General features: G+C 47.5%; 1 pseudogene; it reads right to left on the reverse strand.

Moving 5' to 3' along the window:
* Positions 1 to 3,992: 3,992 nt before the first annotated feature.
* LOC115276948 lies at positions 3,993 to 7,871 on the reverse strand (annotated as a pseudogene).
* Positions 7,872 to 15,545: the final 7,674 nt, after the last annotated feature.

Genomic DNA, 15,545 nt, shown 5'->3' on the forward strand with positions numbered 1-15,545 from the left:
GCGGGGAGACAGAGAAGGCTGCGGCGCTCGGCGCCTGGCGCTGCCTGGGTAATGGAAACATCCCTCTGGGGGCCCGGGCAGAAAAAATACCACGTTACACGGCCGCAGCACACTCGGCTTCTCCGAGGGGAGCCTTCGTCCGCCGCGGGGCGGCCCGGCCGAGGGGGCGCCCCTGGTCCGTGCGCCCTCTCCCGCGAGCCCCAGCCGGAGCGCTCTAGGCGGGGCGCCCCAGTCCCTGCTCCCCAGCTGGAGCCCTGGAGCCGACGGCCCAGCCTCTACCACTCAGTCCCCGCGTCCGTCCCCTCCTGCGCGCCCCAGCTGGAGCGCTCTAGCCGGTGCGCGCCCCGCCCCTGCACCCAGCCTGCGCGCTCCGGCCCCAGCGCCCCAGTCCCTGTGCCCTAGCTGGAGCCCTGGAGCCAGTGTGCCCCAGTCCCTGGAGCCTTGGAGCCGGTGGGCCCAGCCTCTACATCTCAGTACCTGCGTCCCCTCCTGGGCGCCCCAGTCCCTGCACCCCAGCCCGTGCGCTCCAGCACAGCGGCTCTGATCCCAGCGCCCCAAGCTGTGCCCTTTGGGGGGTCACCTCGCCTTCACAGCTCCCCTTCTCTGCCTCGGAAGGCAGATGAAGGAGTCCCGTTTTCCCTAATCTGCCCAGGCCTCCTCTCTGCCTCTCCCCACGAAGGCCGGTCGGGGTATGGCTTGAGCCGGGTCCTGCAGTGAGGGCTAGTCCGGTCAGTCGCCGTCGCTCGGACTGGGAAGGCGGGCTGCCACTGGCATCCGTCCCCGCCTTCCCTCGTGCCTTGCCGCATCGCGTCTGCTCAGCTCTCGAAGGACTGGGCTGTGGCCTCCAGCACCCGCGTGGTGTAAACAATGCCCCTCTGCCCCTCCGCATTGCGTCATAGCCCTGCTCCCAGACCATCTGCGGCTCCCTATTACCTCCTCTACATTCTAGTTTACACCCTTGCGTCTTGCCCAGCCCAGGGAGGTAGGGTGTGATGTCAAAACTCTCGGCACCTGCGGTCCCCCCTGCTGGGCGGGGAGCGTGGGGGCTGAGAGTTGAAGGGCTTCTGACAGACACCCGTCTACTTGGGGAGTGTTGTCTCCCTCTTTCCCTGCTCCTTCTGTCTCCTCGCCTTGAACTAGTTCTGTCCTCATTCTGGGCCTAGAGGAAGCCTGGGCTGAACAGGAAGCGACCCCTGTCCTCAGCGGACTCCGGCCCTGGCAGGCGGAGCAGAGGGTGCCCAGTGATGGGGTTGAGAGCTGAACCTCATTTGGTGGCTTTGGATTTCAATTCTTCTCTGTGTGTCCTTGGACATGTTACTCCCCGAACCTCAGTTTGCCCAGCTGTCAAATGGGGGATGGACTAAGCAGCCAGGGCCCCTCACGGGGCTTGGCTGAAGGATTTAAAGAGGCAGCTCAGTAGCTCTTGGCACGGTGCACAGTGGCGCTCACTCAGTGAAATATTTTATTACTGTTAATTAGGGCTATAAAGACCACAGATACCTAGGGCCTCGTGCATGGCAAGGAAGCATTTCAGCGGAAGAATGGGGGGCAGGAGGCAGGAATTTAGGGTGTGTTACGGCATCGCCAGTGGCAGCCCGCCTTCCAGTCCGAGCGACGGCGACTGACCTGACTAGCCCTCACTGCAGGACCCGGCTCAAGCCAGATGTGAACACACCTAAAGATCCGAAGCATGGCTTCCCAGAGCACAACACCCTTGGACCCACCAAGGTCAAGACCGCCTTTCTCCTTCAGTTGGGCCTGGGGAAGCCAGGCTGCTTGGTTCAGGGGCGTAACCCTGGAAGGCACCACCCCCCACCCCAGCTGGACTGGTGTTTTCTCTGAACTAGCAAAGCCTCAGATGACACCTGCTCCTGCCCCTCCCCAAATCCTGGCTTCTGTGAGCCCAGCGGTGACAGACCAGGGGAAGGGGCAGACCGTGGAGGCAGGGAGGCCGTCATGTGGGTCCTCTCCAGGGATTAATCGTCCCCTCATGGCAGCTTTGGGCCCATGGGGTCCTGGGTTTCTCAGAAAATGATCCAAGGGCAAATGCAGGAAGAAAGATGGAGTTCAAGGACATCCTGTGCTCATGGCTGCCTGGGTGTCACTCCCGGGGCCTGGGCTGCAAGAACTGTTTAGCGAATCAAATGGGGTCCCGGCTCTGCTTCTGAGGTGGTGGCTCACTCCAGGCCAGGGGGGTCTGCCTTGACCCCTGAAACCCTCAGCCGATCCCACAGTGGCGGTTGGCGTCGAGTGGCCGTTTGGCAAGTGGCATAGCATGCGGGTGTGGTCTCCCAGCAATCCTAGGAGGCGAGAATCTGTTCGGTACTTTTCCCAGATCAGGAGGCTGAAGGGCAGAGAGCTTAGTCATTGGTGAGGCTGGAGCCGGAAGCCAGCCTCGCCAGACACCAAGGTCTGAACTCAGGTTTAACCAAGTGCCCTGAGCCCCTTCCCCTGGTGGACCCCAAACACCGGCAGCAAGGGGTGTGTTGGGGTGAAAATCCCGGTCTAGCTGACAGGCTGCCTCTGACAATGTACCCGTTTTACAGATGAGCTAGCAGGGGCTCCGCTTTGGAGTCTTGCCCAAGGCCATGTTGCTAAGGAGTGGAGTCCATTAAAAAAAAAAAAAAAGGAAATCTTTGCCGAGGGGAGCTGGAAGGGGTCTTGGAGCTCTTCCAACCCAAAGCTCATTTTCCAGATAAGGAAGATGTGGCCTGAAGAGGACCCAGGCCTGACCACCTCCTTTGCCATCATCTTGAGCACCACGGCCCTCCCCAGGGAAGCGATGACCGCCCCCCCCCCCAACCCTGTGAGCCCCATGGAACATTTGAGAGGAGAGGGAAGGCGGACCGGGGAGAACAATGATATAAAAGGCATTAGGTTCTCCTCCAGAGGCTGAGAGAGAGACCTGCCTTGACCCCCTGGCCAAAATTTCCTGCTGGAATTCCCCGGAGTGGGGGCAGAAAGGAGGGGGGAGGGAAGAGTGCAGCCCTAGTCAGCCAAGGTCACCGCCTTTCTGCTGGGTTCTCCGGAGTCCCAGAGCTGACTTGCCTTCCTCGGTCCTCTTGAGGGGATAGTGTGGGCAGGGCAGAGGATTTGGGGGGCTCTGGGGCCCTTGGGAGTGAGGACTTTCGTTGGTGTCCTGCTTTTTAGGCACCCCTTGAAAACCAGGAGTGAAGAATCTTCCTGGACCGTTTCTCCCTCCATTTGCTCCGCCCCCTCCCCCTCCTCTCCAGCTTTGCCAATGCTCTGTGACACTCACAGCAAGTGACCTGGAACCTAACGCTCCTTTTTTTTTTTTTAAGTTTATTTATTTTGAGAGAGAAGGTGCAAGCAGGGGAGGGGAAGAGAGAGACGGAGAGAAAATCCCAATCGCTGTCAGTGCAGAGCCCCATTCAGGGCTCGAACTCAGGAGCTGAGAGTGAGATCATGACCTGAGCCCAAACCAAGAGTCAGACATTTAGCCAACTGAGCCAAGGGGCCCCCCACCTCCCAGGGAACCTAATGTTCTGATTAAGTGAGTCTAACGTCCTGTCCTCGCTCACTTTACCAGGATTTATTAGGCTCCCACGTGGTGCAGGCAGATCTGTGCGATGACGAGGAGGAGAGACCTGGGCTGGTCCTCGTGGAGCTCCAAGCCCAAGTTCATCCCTCAGCCTAGAAGTCAAGTGCTGTGGGTCCGGGAGAGCCTTATTCACACCAGAGTGGTTCTCCAGAGTGATTGTTCTGGAAGGAGGAAGGAGGCAAGAAGGGGTGTGCAGAGAGGCGGGGTCACACACGGGCACTAATTTTTATGTACGCTTTCAGCGAATTTCATCTTCTTGGATCTATCACACCTCTGAATACAAATGTCTTTTTTGGGGGGGGCTGCCTTAATTTATTTAAGACCACCTCCTTGCAATTTCTAGAGAGAAGATACAAAACAAGAAACAGACTTCAGTTTCAAAGACATAAACAGGTGCTGGAGTTGAGCGAGTCAGCGCTAACATTCTTACAGAAGGACATCAGCTTCCTCCAGGCGCTTCAGGGTTCCTGAGGAATTGACAGGATTTCTCTTTTCCTCCCACTGGGATGTTCTCAGGGGGATGTCACTGTTCCTGCTCTTTGACATATTTTCCATGTAGAAGATAAGGAGCCTGGAAATCATGCTGCCAGTTGGAGTAGGCCATTCCCAATCCCATGCCCGAACCAAAGGCTAATGGCCACATTCTTCTTTTAAAGAAGGTAAGTGAGACACGTTCCCCTCCCGCAGCAGCTCCGCTTTCCTTAAGGTCGAACCCGGCGCTTCGGTTCCAGGCAGGTCTCCCGAGGGCCGGCCACGATTTCCGAATACAAATGTCTTAAAACCCCGCCGCCGCTAAACAGAATACTAGCACTCGTCCCTTTCAGCGGGCCCTTCACCCAAGTGTCTCCAGTCCTCTGTGAACAGTAATTAATTAAGCCCCAATTACATAGTTATCATGGACTGACAATATAGTTACTGTACACATCCAACCGGCCACTGTTTTGCTGATGTGACTTAACCCCTGGCGTCATGGCGTGTGCAATACAGGACCGGAGGGCGTTAGAAGCTCGGGTTCTCGGGGCGCCCGGGGGGCTCAGTCAGTTGAGCGTCCAACTTCAGCTCGAGTCATGATCTCACAGTTCGTGGGTTCGAGCCCCCTGTTGGGCTCTGTGCTGACAGCTCAGAGCCCATTGGATTCTGTCTCCCTCTCTGACCCTCCTCTGCTCATGCGTTGTATCTCTGTCTCTCAAAAATGAATAAACCTTAAAAAAAATTGAACTCCAAATTCAGTAATCCCCCAGAGTCTCCTGTCCAGGGGTCTAGGGGTCCTCCCCTTCTCTGCCTTCTCCCAGAGGTCATTTCCCCCTGGAAGGAGCGCTGCTTGGCCAAGTTCAGTGTTGACACGGGGTGGAGGGCATGAAGGAGATGTAACATACGAGCCAGGGCCTGCTACGTGTCCGATAGGAGCTGAGTCGTCAGTGACCTGAAACATCTCATCAGCTTTTCCCCGGGGACCTGGGGGCTGGGTGTGGGCGCGGAAGTCTGAGACTCTCTGGCCCCCCTCGTGCCAACAGCCCACAGGAGCAGAAGCCCCCGACGCGGGCACCGGGATGATGTGGTGCAAAGAAAGGAACAGGGAAACACGACCGGCCGGTAGGAAAGAGACCCCATGGAGGCGTCTGAGAAGCAGGTGGGAGGGAGGATTATTTGGCACGGCGGCCACAGTGTGGAGTTTGGACAAATGTGCACGTAAAGGGGAGGCCTGGGACTGGGTGTTTCTCGAGGCTTCTATTTCTTGAAATTTCCTGGGGCATGTGGCCCCTCCGCTTGTATCTGGGTTCCCCACGTGACAGAACCCCGGCTGAATGTGCTTAGGAGAAGAGGGGGCGCGTATGAGCTCACGTGAGAAACCGAACAGGGACAAAGGCGGGAATGGAACAGACCTTAGTGAGGACGGGACATGAGATTTAGGTTCTTCCAGATCTCTAGTGGCTCCTACCTACCGCTTCTGCCTGTGAGGAACGGCTCAGACTCACCCCTCTCCAGGGCACATGGGGTGGTGGGGGGAGGTGGAAAGGGGCGATTTTTAAAACACTGATTAATTTTCTTTCATGGCCATTGATCTATTTCATTCTTCCTTTCTTCCTTTCTTTTTTTTGCATTTATTTATTTTTGAGAGTCAGAGCAATGGTGGGGGAAGGGCAGAGAGGGAAGGAGACACAGAATCCGAAGCAGGCTCCAGGCTCTGAGCAAGCATTCAGCACAGATCCCGACACGGGGCTCGAACCCACAAACCATGAGATCATGACCTGAACCAAAGTCAGATGCCCAACCAACTGAGCCCCCCAGGTGCCCCAGTTTATTTAGTTCATTTAAGTAAACTCTGATCACCTATATTTTTCCAGAAATTCTCTACTTCACATATTTTCATATATAGCAACATAAAGTGGCTCATGGTATATTCTTATACGTCTTAAAGGTTTTACTGTATCTATAGTTTTACCCTCTTTTCATTCTTCATATTAGATATTTGTGCCTTTATTCTTTCCCTTGACTAATCTTGCTGCCTGTTTGTCTCCTTTTATTGTCTTTTCAAAGAACCAGCTTTTGGCTCTGTTGATCATTTTTGTGATTGTTGATTTCATTTATGCTCTTACCCTTACTGTTTACTTCTAGTTGTTGGTTTTTTTTTAAAGCTTCTTTAGTTAGCTGAAAGCTTTACTCACGTATGTTTAAGTCCTGCCTGTTTTAGAGTAAATGCACTAAACACTATGTATTTCTCTATAAATGTCAGTTTCGTTGCAATCTACAAATTTAATTTTGCATTTATCTTTTTATCCCCAGTACCAAATATTTCATAATTCCCACTGTGAGTTCTGCTGATGTCTTTGAGGGGGCTCAGTAAATAACTTCTCTTTTTATCTCCTGGATTCTGAACTGAGAAATAAGATTAGGGTTGGGGGGGAAGTGGGGGAGAATCATCTTTTTAATTTTTTTTTTTTAACTATTAACAATGGAGCGCCATTGGCTGGCTCAGTCAGTAGAGCATCTGACTCTTGATCCCAGGGGCGTAAGTTCAAGCCCCAGGTTGGACATGGAGCCTACCTAAAAAACAATGTTATAGGGCACCTGGGTGGCTCAGTCAGTTAAACCTCGAACTTCAGCTCAGCTCATGATCTCACAGTTTGTGAGTTCGAGCCCCACGTCGGGCTTCAGGCTGACTGCTCAGAGCCTGGAGCCTGCTTCCGATTCTGTGTCTCCGTCTCTCTCTGCCCTCCCTTGCTCATGCTCTGTCTCTGTCTCTCAAAAAACAAATGTTAAAAAAAATTTTTTTTAATGTTAAAGATAAGGTTGGACTAGGAGGGTAGGTGTGACAGCTAAATGGGTGTCCTCACACTGCAAAATGGGATTTTGGCAGCCTTAGCCCCTAGTCATTCTGATGCTGTGGTGGCCGCGGGCAACAGAGAATGACAGCAGCCTGCAGGTAGCTCAGTCCCTAGAAAAGAAAGGAAGGTGGTAGGTGAAGCACACCCGCTTTATCTTCCCCACGTTGGTCAATCAGCTGTCACTTCCTCCTCTGGGTGGAGGAGGTAAAGGGGCAGAGAGAGGCTGGGAGTGTTACACTAATTCAGCTCCCTCCAGGTAGATAGAAACGTCGGGCCAGGAAAGAATTGTTCCTAGCACCGTGCTTTTTAGTTTTCAAAGATATAGATGTTCTTTTCAAGCTGCCTTTCTTTTTGTTAGTGACTTCTATTTTGGCTGCATTGTGGATGGAGTGTGTGTGCTTTCAGTCCACTCCAAAGTCAGTTCAGGCTTTCATTTATGATCCAATGCAAGTCAATTTTTATAAACATTCACACGTGCCTGCATGACTATCATGTGTTGCACAAGTCTGCTCTGGCCGCTGTAACAAAATATCCCAGACTCTTTGGCTTAAACACAGAGATTCATTCTCTCTCAGTTCTGTAGGCTGGAAGCCCAAGGTCAAGGAGTCAGCGGGTTTGGTTTCTTCTGAGGCTAATCTACATGACTGCTCGGTGTGTCCTCACCTGTCTCTCTCCTCCCTGCCATCCCTGGTGTCTCTGTGTGTGTCCAGATTTCCTCTGCTTGTAAGGACCCCAATCAGATCGGAGTAGTCCCCCCCGCAAAGGTTTTATTCTAACATAATTACTTCTTTAAAGGCTCTGCCCCCAAATACAATTACATCCTGAGGAACTGGGGTGAGGGTTTCAACATACGAATTTCAGGGGGCGGGGACAAAACTCACCCAAAACGTGTATTTTTGGCTGGAATAGGTACATAGATTGTGCAGGTTTCTGTCTGTACTCACCACCTCAGACTTGTTAGTCCTGTCGTTCACATCCTTCATGTCTCTTGTAAAATTTCTCTGCTTGCTCCGTTAGTTTCTGCGGAGTATTAAAACCTCGCATTCCTTTCATGGATTTCTTGCTTTTTTGAAGTAAACCTTCCAGGTTTTGCTTTTCTTATTTCAAGGATATCAGCTTTCTTTAGGCTCACATTTGCCTGGTATATTTTTTCCATTGTTTTATTTTCTTTTGCTCTAGAGTGTTTCTCCTAACTAGCATAATATCGTGTTTTGTTTTGTTTGTTTTGATCCAATAATACATTGTCTTTTTTTTCTAATTTAAAAAAAATGTTTATTTATTTTTGAGAGACAGAGCGTGAGCGGGGAAGGGGCAGAAAAAGAAGGAGACACAGAATCCGAAGAGGCTCCTGGCTCTGAGTTGTCAGCACAGAGCCTGATGTGGGTCTCCAACCCACAAACCGTGAGATCATGACCTGAGTGGATGTGGGATGCTTAACCCACTGAGTCACCCAGGCGCCCCTGTGGAAGTGTCAGTCTTTACTTATGGTGTCCCAGGTGGGACCTCTTGAGTTTCCGTTGAAATTTCATTGTTTCGCGATACTTGACAGCGAGTGTGTGTGTGTGTCAGTTTGCAAATTGTGCACATTATCATTTCAAGACATCATATTGCAGGCTTTTTGGGGGCAGGGAGCCTGGAAACATTTCCTTCTGAATTTAATTATATTTTTAATGTAAAAAAATGTAGTTAGAATCCTATAGTTTTTCTGCTCAGTGGTTGTGGTGGAGTTGCTGGTCGTCCCCCAGTACCTGCTCTCTCTATTTTCAATGTAATAGAAGTTGTGTCGGGGGCTAAGGACTACATTTCCCAGCCTCTCTTGGCGCTAGCTGTGACCAATGGGATGCAAGTGGGCGTGGCTTGTGTGCAGTTTACCCATCATTCCTTTAAAAGGAAACCGTATGCCTGCCCTTTCCCTGTTTCTGCGACTGGGAAGGTGGATATAGTGCGAGGCTTTCTTGAACTCTGGGTACAAGAGCGCCACAGGGATGATGAGGCAACAAAACGGAAGGAGCCTGGGTCCCCGACACCTTGAAACTGTTCTAGTCATGTCCACACTGTTACTTAGGGAGAAATAAAATTCCATCTTGGAGAGCCACTGGAATTTAGGATCTCCGGCAGATCAGCCAAACCTCTGTCCCAATATAATGATTAGGTTTACTAATATAATTTGCTAACTTATTTGTTCACTATTGCTTCTTGATACTTTTTCCTTTTTGATTTATATTTCTTAAAGAGAACATCTCTTAGGAGTTTTCCACCAAGAATTTGGAGGATGGAATCTTTTTGGATTTTATAAATTGGACAAGTTTTCATTTCACTGTCACTTTTTTTTTAAATGTTAATTTATTTTTGAGAGAGAGAGTGCAAACGAGAGAGGGGCAGCGAGAGAGGGAGACACAGAATCTGAAGCAGGCTCCAGGCTCCAAGCTGTCAGCACAGAACCCTACGTGAGGCTTGAATTTAGGAACCAGGAGATCATGACCTGAGCCAAAGTGGGACGCTTAACCCACTGAGCCACCCAGATGCCCCTCAGTGTCATTCTTTAGTGACAGTTAAGCTAGGTATGCTATTCTAAGATAGTAACTTCTTTTTCTCAAAACTTCATTCTTTTCCTGCCTCTCTTGTGGTCCAGAATTCTCCTATTGGCTTGTTTACCACTTCTTTTTGGATATCTTCTCTTCCCCTTTAGGACTGCTTTTATATTCTTCCTCTTTGATATTCTGAATTACATTGCTTTAGGTAAGACTCCTGCCAGCAGGCTTGGTCTAGACAGCCTCCCTGCCGGACGGGTGAAATATGCGGTTGTGTTGGGAAAGGAGCTATAGGCAGAGACTGTGGCAAAGAATGAGAGGAAGCCCGTAGGAACTGTGGATAGCTTCTAGAAACTGAAGGCAGCCTCCAGACAACAGCCAGCAGGAAGCCAGGGCCCTGAGTCCTACAACTGCCAAGAAGCAAATACTTCCAACAATGTGAGTGAGTTCGGAAGTGGATTCTTCCCCAGTTAAGCCCCCAGATGAGAACACAGCTCAGTGGACACTTTGCAGCCGCGTGAGACAGTAAACAGGGGAAATTGTTAAGCTCTGCCTAGACTTCTGGCCCGTAATAATAAGTGCATGTTGTCTTAACCCGTTAGATTTGTAACCATTTGAAGACTAGAAGATGGATTATACATGTCCCTCTATCTCATCTATAGCTTATGAAGTTGTGTGTTCAGTGTGACTGAGGCTCTTGGGAGTTACGTACGCTGAATAGGATGGTGAACAGTGTTCATACATGGGTGGGAGACTAAGGGTTCTTTTTATTCTTCTCTATACTTTTTAGTATTTACCAAGTTTGAAAATATGATATCTATATAACATAGCCAAATCAGTTTCAAGTAAACATTTTATTAAAGACTAACAGCAGGGGCACCTGGGTGGCTCAGTCGGTCAAGGGTCTGACTCTTGATTTCAACTCCGGTCATGATCTCATAGTTTGTGGGATCGAGCCCTGCTTTGGGCTCCATGCTGACAGCACAGAGCCTGCTTGGGATTCTCTCTTTCCCTCTCTCTCTGCACCTCCCACGCACGTGCACGCTATCTCTCAAAATAAATAAACTAAAAAAGACGACTAATAACATACAGAAAATAGCACAAATTTTATGTTCCGTATGATGGTTTTTTACAAAGAGAACACATCTCTATCCAGGACAGGAATTAAAATGTTAGTGGCATCCCAGAAGGCTCCTCTCTTGTCCCCTCAGTCACTAACTACACAAAGGTAATTATTATCGTTACCTTTTATAAGTGATATCCAGTATATTCATTTGTGTCTGACTTCTCTCTCTCTTTTAAAGTTGGCTCTGTGCTCAGTGTGGGACTTGAACTCGGGACCCTGAGATTAAGCGTTGTATTCCCTGCTTCCTGACCCAGACAAGCACCCTATGTGTCTGACTTCTTTTATTTATTTATTTATTAAAAAAATTTTTTTAATGTTTTATTTATTTTTGATACAGAGTGAGACAGAGCATGAGAGGGGGAGGGGCAGAGAGAGAAGGAGTCAGAACCGGAAGCAGGCTCCAGGCTCTGAGCTAGCTGTCAGCACAGAGCCCGACGCGGGGCTTGAACCCACAAACCGTGAGATCTGACTTGAGCCGAAGCCGGAGGCCCAACCGACTGAGCCACCCAGGCGCCCCTGACTTCTTTTATTTAATATTATGTTTGTAAAATTTATATGGTTGTCTTGTGTAACAATAGTTTAATAATTCTTAACATTGTTTAGCATTCCATTCTGTGAGTATACCACAATTTAGTGATATATTCTACTGTTGATGGATATTTTTGGGATATTTCCAGTTTGGGACTTGCAATAAAGCAAAATAATAATAATGATAATAAATTCAATTAAAAGTATAACAATAGGAAATAAGGAACAAACTGTCACTATTCACAGACCACGATTGTATAGATAGATCCTGCCAAAACTAGCAAGTAAATGACTAAAATTAATAAGTGAATTTAGCAATGTCCCTGGCTAAAATGTCCACACTAATTACTGTGACCTTATTCAACGTCTTGAAATCTAGTGTGAGTCTTGAAGCTTTGTTCTTTTTCAAAATTGGTTTTGTTATACTAGTGTCTTTGCCTTTCCATGTAAATTTAAGAATGAGCTTTTAGTAAATTTTTTCCAAAAAGCTCATAAGGATTTTGTTTGGAGTTAGATTGAATCTGTAGATCAATTTGGTGATAATGGACAGCTTAACAAAATGAGTCCTCCCATCCATGAACATGGTATATTTTTTCCATTTATTTAGGTGTTTTAAAGTTTCCTTCATTAGTATTTTCTAGTACTCACCATTCATATATAGCCACATATTTTTTCAGTGCTATTTATTTTTCTTAAAAAATGTTTGTTTATTTTGAGAGAGAGAGAGAGAGAGAGAGAGAGTGTGTGTGTGTGTGTGTGTGTGAGAGAGAGAGAGAGAGAGAGAGAGAGAGAGAGAGAGTGGGGAGGGGAGGAGAGAGAGAGAATCCTGAGCAGGCTCTGCACTGTCAGCACAGAGCCAACATGGGGATTGATCTCATGACTGTGAGTCATGACCTGAGCCCAAATCAGGAGTTGGATGCTTAACTGACTAAGACACCCAGGCACCCCTCCAGTGCTATTTCTTGAATCCAATTTCCAATTACTTATTATGAATATCTAGGGATACTTTTTTTTTTTTTTGGTATGCCGACTTATATAATGTGATCTTGCTGAACTTTTTAGTTCTATGGGATTTTTCTTATGTAGACAGTTATGTTGTGTGTGAATAGAAGCAGCTTGCTTGCTTTCTTTCCAAGTTGCATGTCTTGTTTTCTTGTCTTATTGCATCGGCTGTTGAGTAGGAGACATCCTTGTTCCCCACCTTAAGAGAAAAGCAGTTTCTCAGTCTTTCATAGGTAAGTATGATGTGTGAATAATCCGACACCAAATCCCAATTCAAGGGTCTGTTTTCTAGGGCCTCCATAAGCAGAACTGAGGTCAATGTGAGGTGCCACTAATTTTCCAGGGGGCGCAATTCCAGGAACTCTGGGGCAAGAGAAAGGAAAGAGGAGAGATCCAATATGAAGATACATCACTGAGCCGGTCACTTCTTGATGTTAATCGTAACTGATTGTTGAGCCTGTGGAACCATCTTGCACATGCCTGGGCACTGAGTGGATCCCGTGGCATTTCAAGCACCAACAGCAACAGGGAAGTCCATGGGGGCAAGAGGCAGAAATGCTATCAGGTTGTGCCTCTGTTGAGTTGATCAGAGACCATGCGGACTCAGTTGGGAAAGAACAACTGGCCAAGACTCTCGTAGACTGTGGAGCTGAGAGGATTCAAGAGGACACATAAGAGTGTAGGGAAATTTTATTGTTCAAATCTATTTTATTCTTTCTAAACATTTTTCATTTGTACACATGCATATAGCTTAAAGCATGTTGGTCCCCAGGCTTATTATGAAAACTGCAGCCTCCTGGCCCCCTTCCCCCGATTCCTCCATTTTCTGCTCCCCAGGGGCAAATAACTTTAACTCTTTTAACTGTTGCTTTAGGAATTTACCTTCCTATCACTAAATAACATGGTTCATTTATTTTTTCTTCAGTGTTAGGGGTTATCTGTCAACTTTCTACCATAAAAGAGGAGGAACTATCCTACTTTCACCAGCATCACCCCTCCCTCTACCTTCCACACAGCCTTCCTGTCCCACCATTCCTGCAATATAGTGAAATCATGATTTAAAGTTCACATTATTATGATTACGTAATCCTATTTACCATGTGGAACACTACTGTTATTTTTTTTTTCTTCCACAACCTTTTGTTTTCCTGTAGTTGATATTGTCTGGGATTTTATTTGTTTGCTTAGCGTAATTTGTTTTCTGTGTAATTATCATGAATTTATCCCTAATCCTTTCTCAGCCTCTTGATACACCCACGCACATCAATTAATCTTCCAACTTCATCCTCTTGGAAACATTTTTCATACGTCCTTCTGGTCTATTCCAATTTCTTCCGGCTGCCCTCCAGTCCTGTTGGGATCTCCCTTCATTAACAGCCTGAGAATTCCCATTGTTTCTCTTATATTTTGATTTCCTGCCTTAACTTTTTTTCCTATTTCCCCCCCCTTGTTTTGATAGAGCATGTCTTCTAGTAGATTCCTGAGAAAGGGTGTATGGGAGTTAGACTTTTTGAGATTGTTTGTTTCTGAAAATGTTTTATTTTCTACCCTCACGATTGATTGATAGTTTATCTGGGTATAGAATTCAAAGTTTGAAATATGTTTTTCTCAAGATTTTGAAGGCATTACTCCATTTTTGTCAAATTTCAATGGTGCCATAAGAAGTCTGATGCCATTCTGATTCTTGGTGCTTTGTATAAAAGCTATCTTTTCCCTCTCTGGGAGCTTCTATGCTTTTTCATTTGTTCTTAGTGATGTGAAATTTCACAATGATGTGTCTTTGTGTGCAAATATTTTCATCCATTTTGTTGGATACTTAGTGGACATTTTCAATCTGGCAACTCATGCCACTTAATTCAGAGAATTTACTTTAATAACTTATTTGGTGATTATCACCCCCTTCTATTTCCTCTATTCTTTCTGGAACTCCTCTCGTTTGCATGTTAGCTCTCCCGGGCTGATTCTCCAATTTTCGTGTCTCTTCTCTCCTATGCTTTGTGCTTTTTCTCTGATTTCTGCACTGTTGCCTCATCTGCAAACTTATCTTCCCGTCCTTTTGCTGAGCTTTACATTTGTTCTACCCAAGAGTTTTTTGTTGTTCTCAGAAGTTCCCTTTTAGTAACCTCCTTCCTTGTTTACTGTGTGCTCCATCTCTTATGTCTTTGATGATAGTAATGAGAGTTTTTTTCACATTTTTCATCTCCTTATCGTCATCATCTATGTTCCCTCCCAAGTTGCTTTGCTTTTTGTCTTCTTGTTATTGTTTGGCTCTGGGTGAAGAGCTTCCCTCATTTGCCTGGTGATCCTTGGCTTTTGCACATGGAAGCTGCTTAACTCCACTAAAGAGTGATCGGGCTAGGCTCTTTCACGGGGAAATTTATGATGTCCTTGTCCTTAGCCCCTTGCTCCTGGGCTTCTCAGATGTGCGTAGAGCTATCTTTCTTTTCTTCTAATTCTTTTTTTTAAAGTTTATTTATTTTTGAGAGAGAGAGAGCGAGCGAGCGAGCATGAGCAGGGGAGGGACACAGAGAGAGAAGGAGACAGAAAGAATCCCAAGCAGGATCAGCACGGTCAGTGCAGAGCCTGATGTGGGGGCTCAACCCCACGATCCGTGATATCATGACCTGAGCCAAAATCAAGAGTCAGATGTTTAACTGACTGAGCCATCCAAGCGCCCCCTAGAGTTTTCTTTCTTTCTTTCTTTCTTTCTTTCTTTCTTTCTTTCTTTCTTTCTCTTTCGTTCTTTCGTTCTTTTTCTTTCCTTCCTTCCTTTCTTCCTTCCTTTTCTTTCTTTCTTTCTTTTTTTTATTTCATTTTTTAATTTTTATTTTTTAATGTTTTATTTATTTTTGAGAGAGAGAGAGAGAGACAGACAGACAGCATGAGTAGGGGAGGGTGAGAGAAGAGAGAGACACAGAATCGGAAGCAGGCTCCAGGCTCTGAGCTAGCTGTCAGCACAGAGCCCAACGCGGGGCTCAAACTGCAAGATCATGACCCGAGCCAAAGCTGGATGCTCGACCGACTGAGCCACCCAGGCGCCCCACTTAGAGTTATCTTTTGATCTCCTGCCTGGATGGTCACACTAAGCTTGGTTGCCAGTTGGGAGTATCGATATTGAATGTGAAGATCTTCACTTCATTTCCCCATTTTCAGTGACATACCTCTGCCCCCCAGCTCTGTCCACTCTTCTCCAGTAGAGAGTCCCTTGGTTTTACCCACTCCAGGGAATAAACCATCTGTGTCCTGTTGGGACACGGAGGATGCGGTCAGCTTGGGGGATGAGGTCAGCTTGGGGGATGGGGTCTTGCCCTTCACCAAATCCCCTGTGGTTCAATTTGCTCTTTCACTTCTACTGCCCGAAGTACCTGGTACTCAATTCCTGAAACCTTGGGGGGGCCTCTAGACTTTCCTCACGGCTGGCTTAAGACTCAATTTTATTTATTTACTTATTTCTTATTTTTATTTATTTT

This window comes from Suricata suricatta, chromosome 13, assembly GCF_006229205.1.
Source record: "Suricata suricatta isolate VVHF042 chromosome 13, meerkat_22Aug2017_6uvM2_HiC, whole genome shotgun sequence".
In the NCBI taxonomy this organism is placed as follows: domain Eukaryota; kingdom Metazoa; phylum Chordata; class Mammalia; order Carnivora; family Herpestidae; genus Suricata; species Suricata suricatta.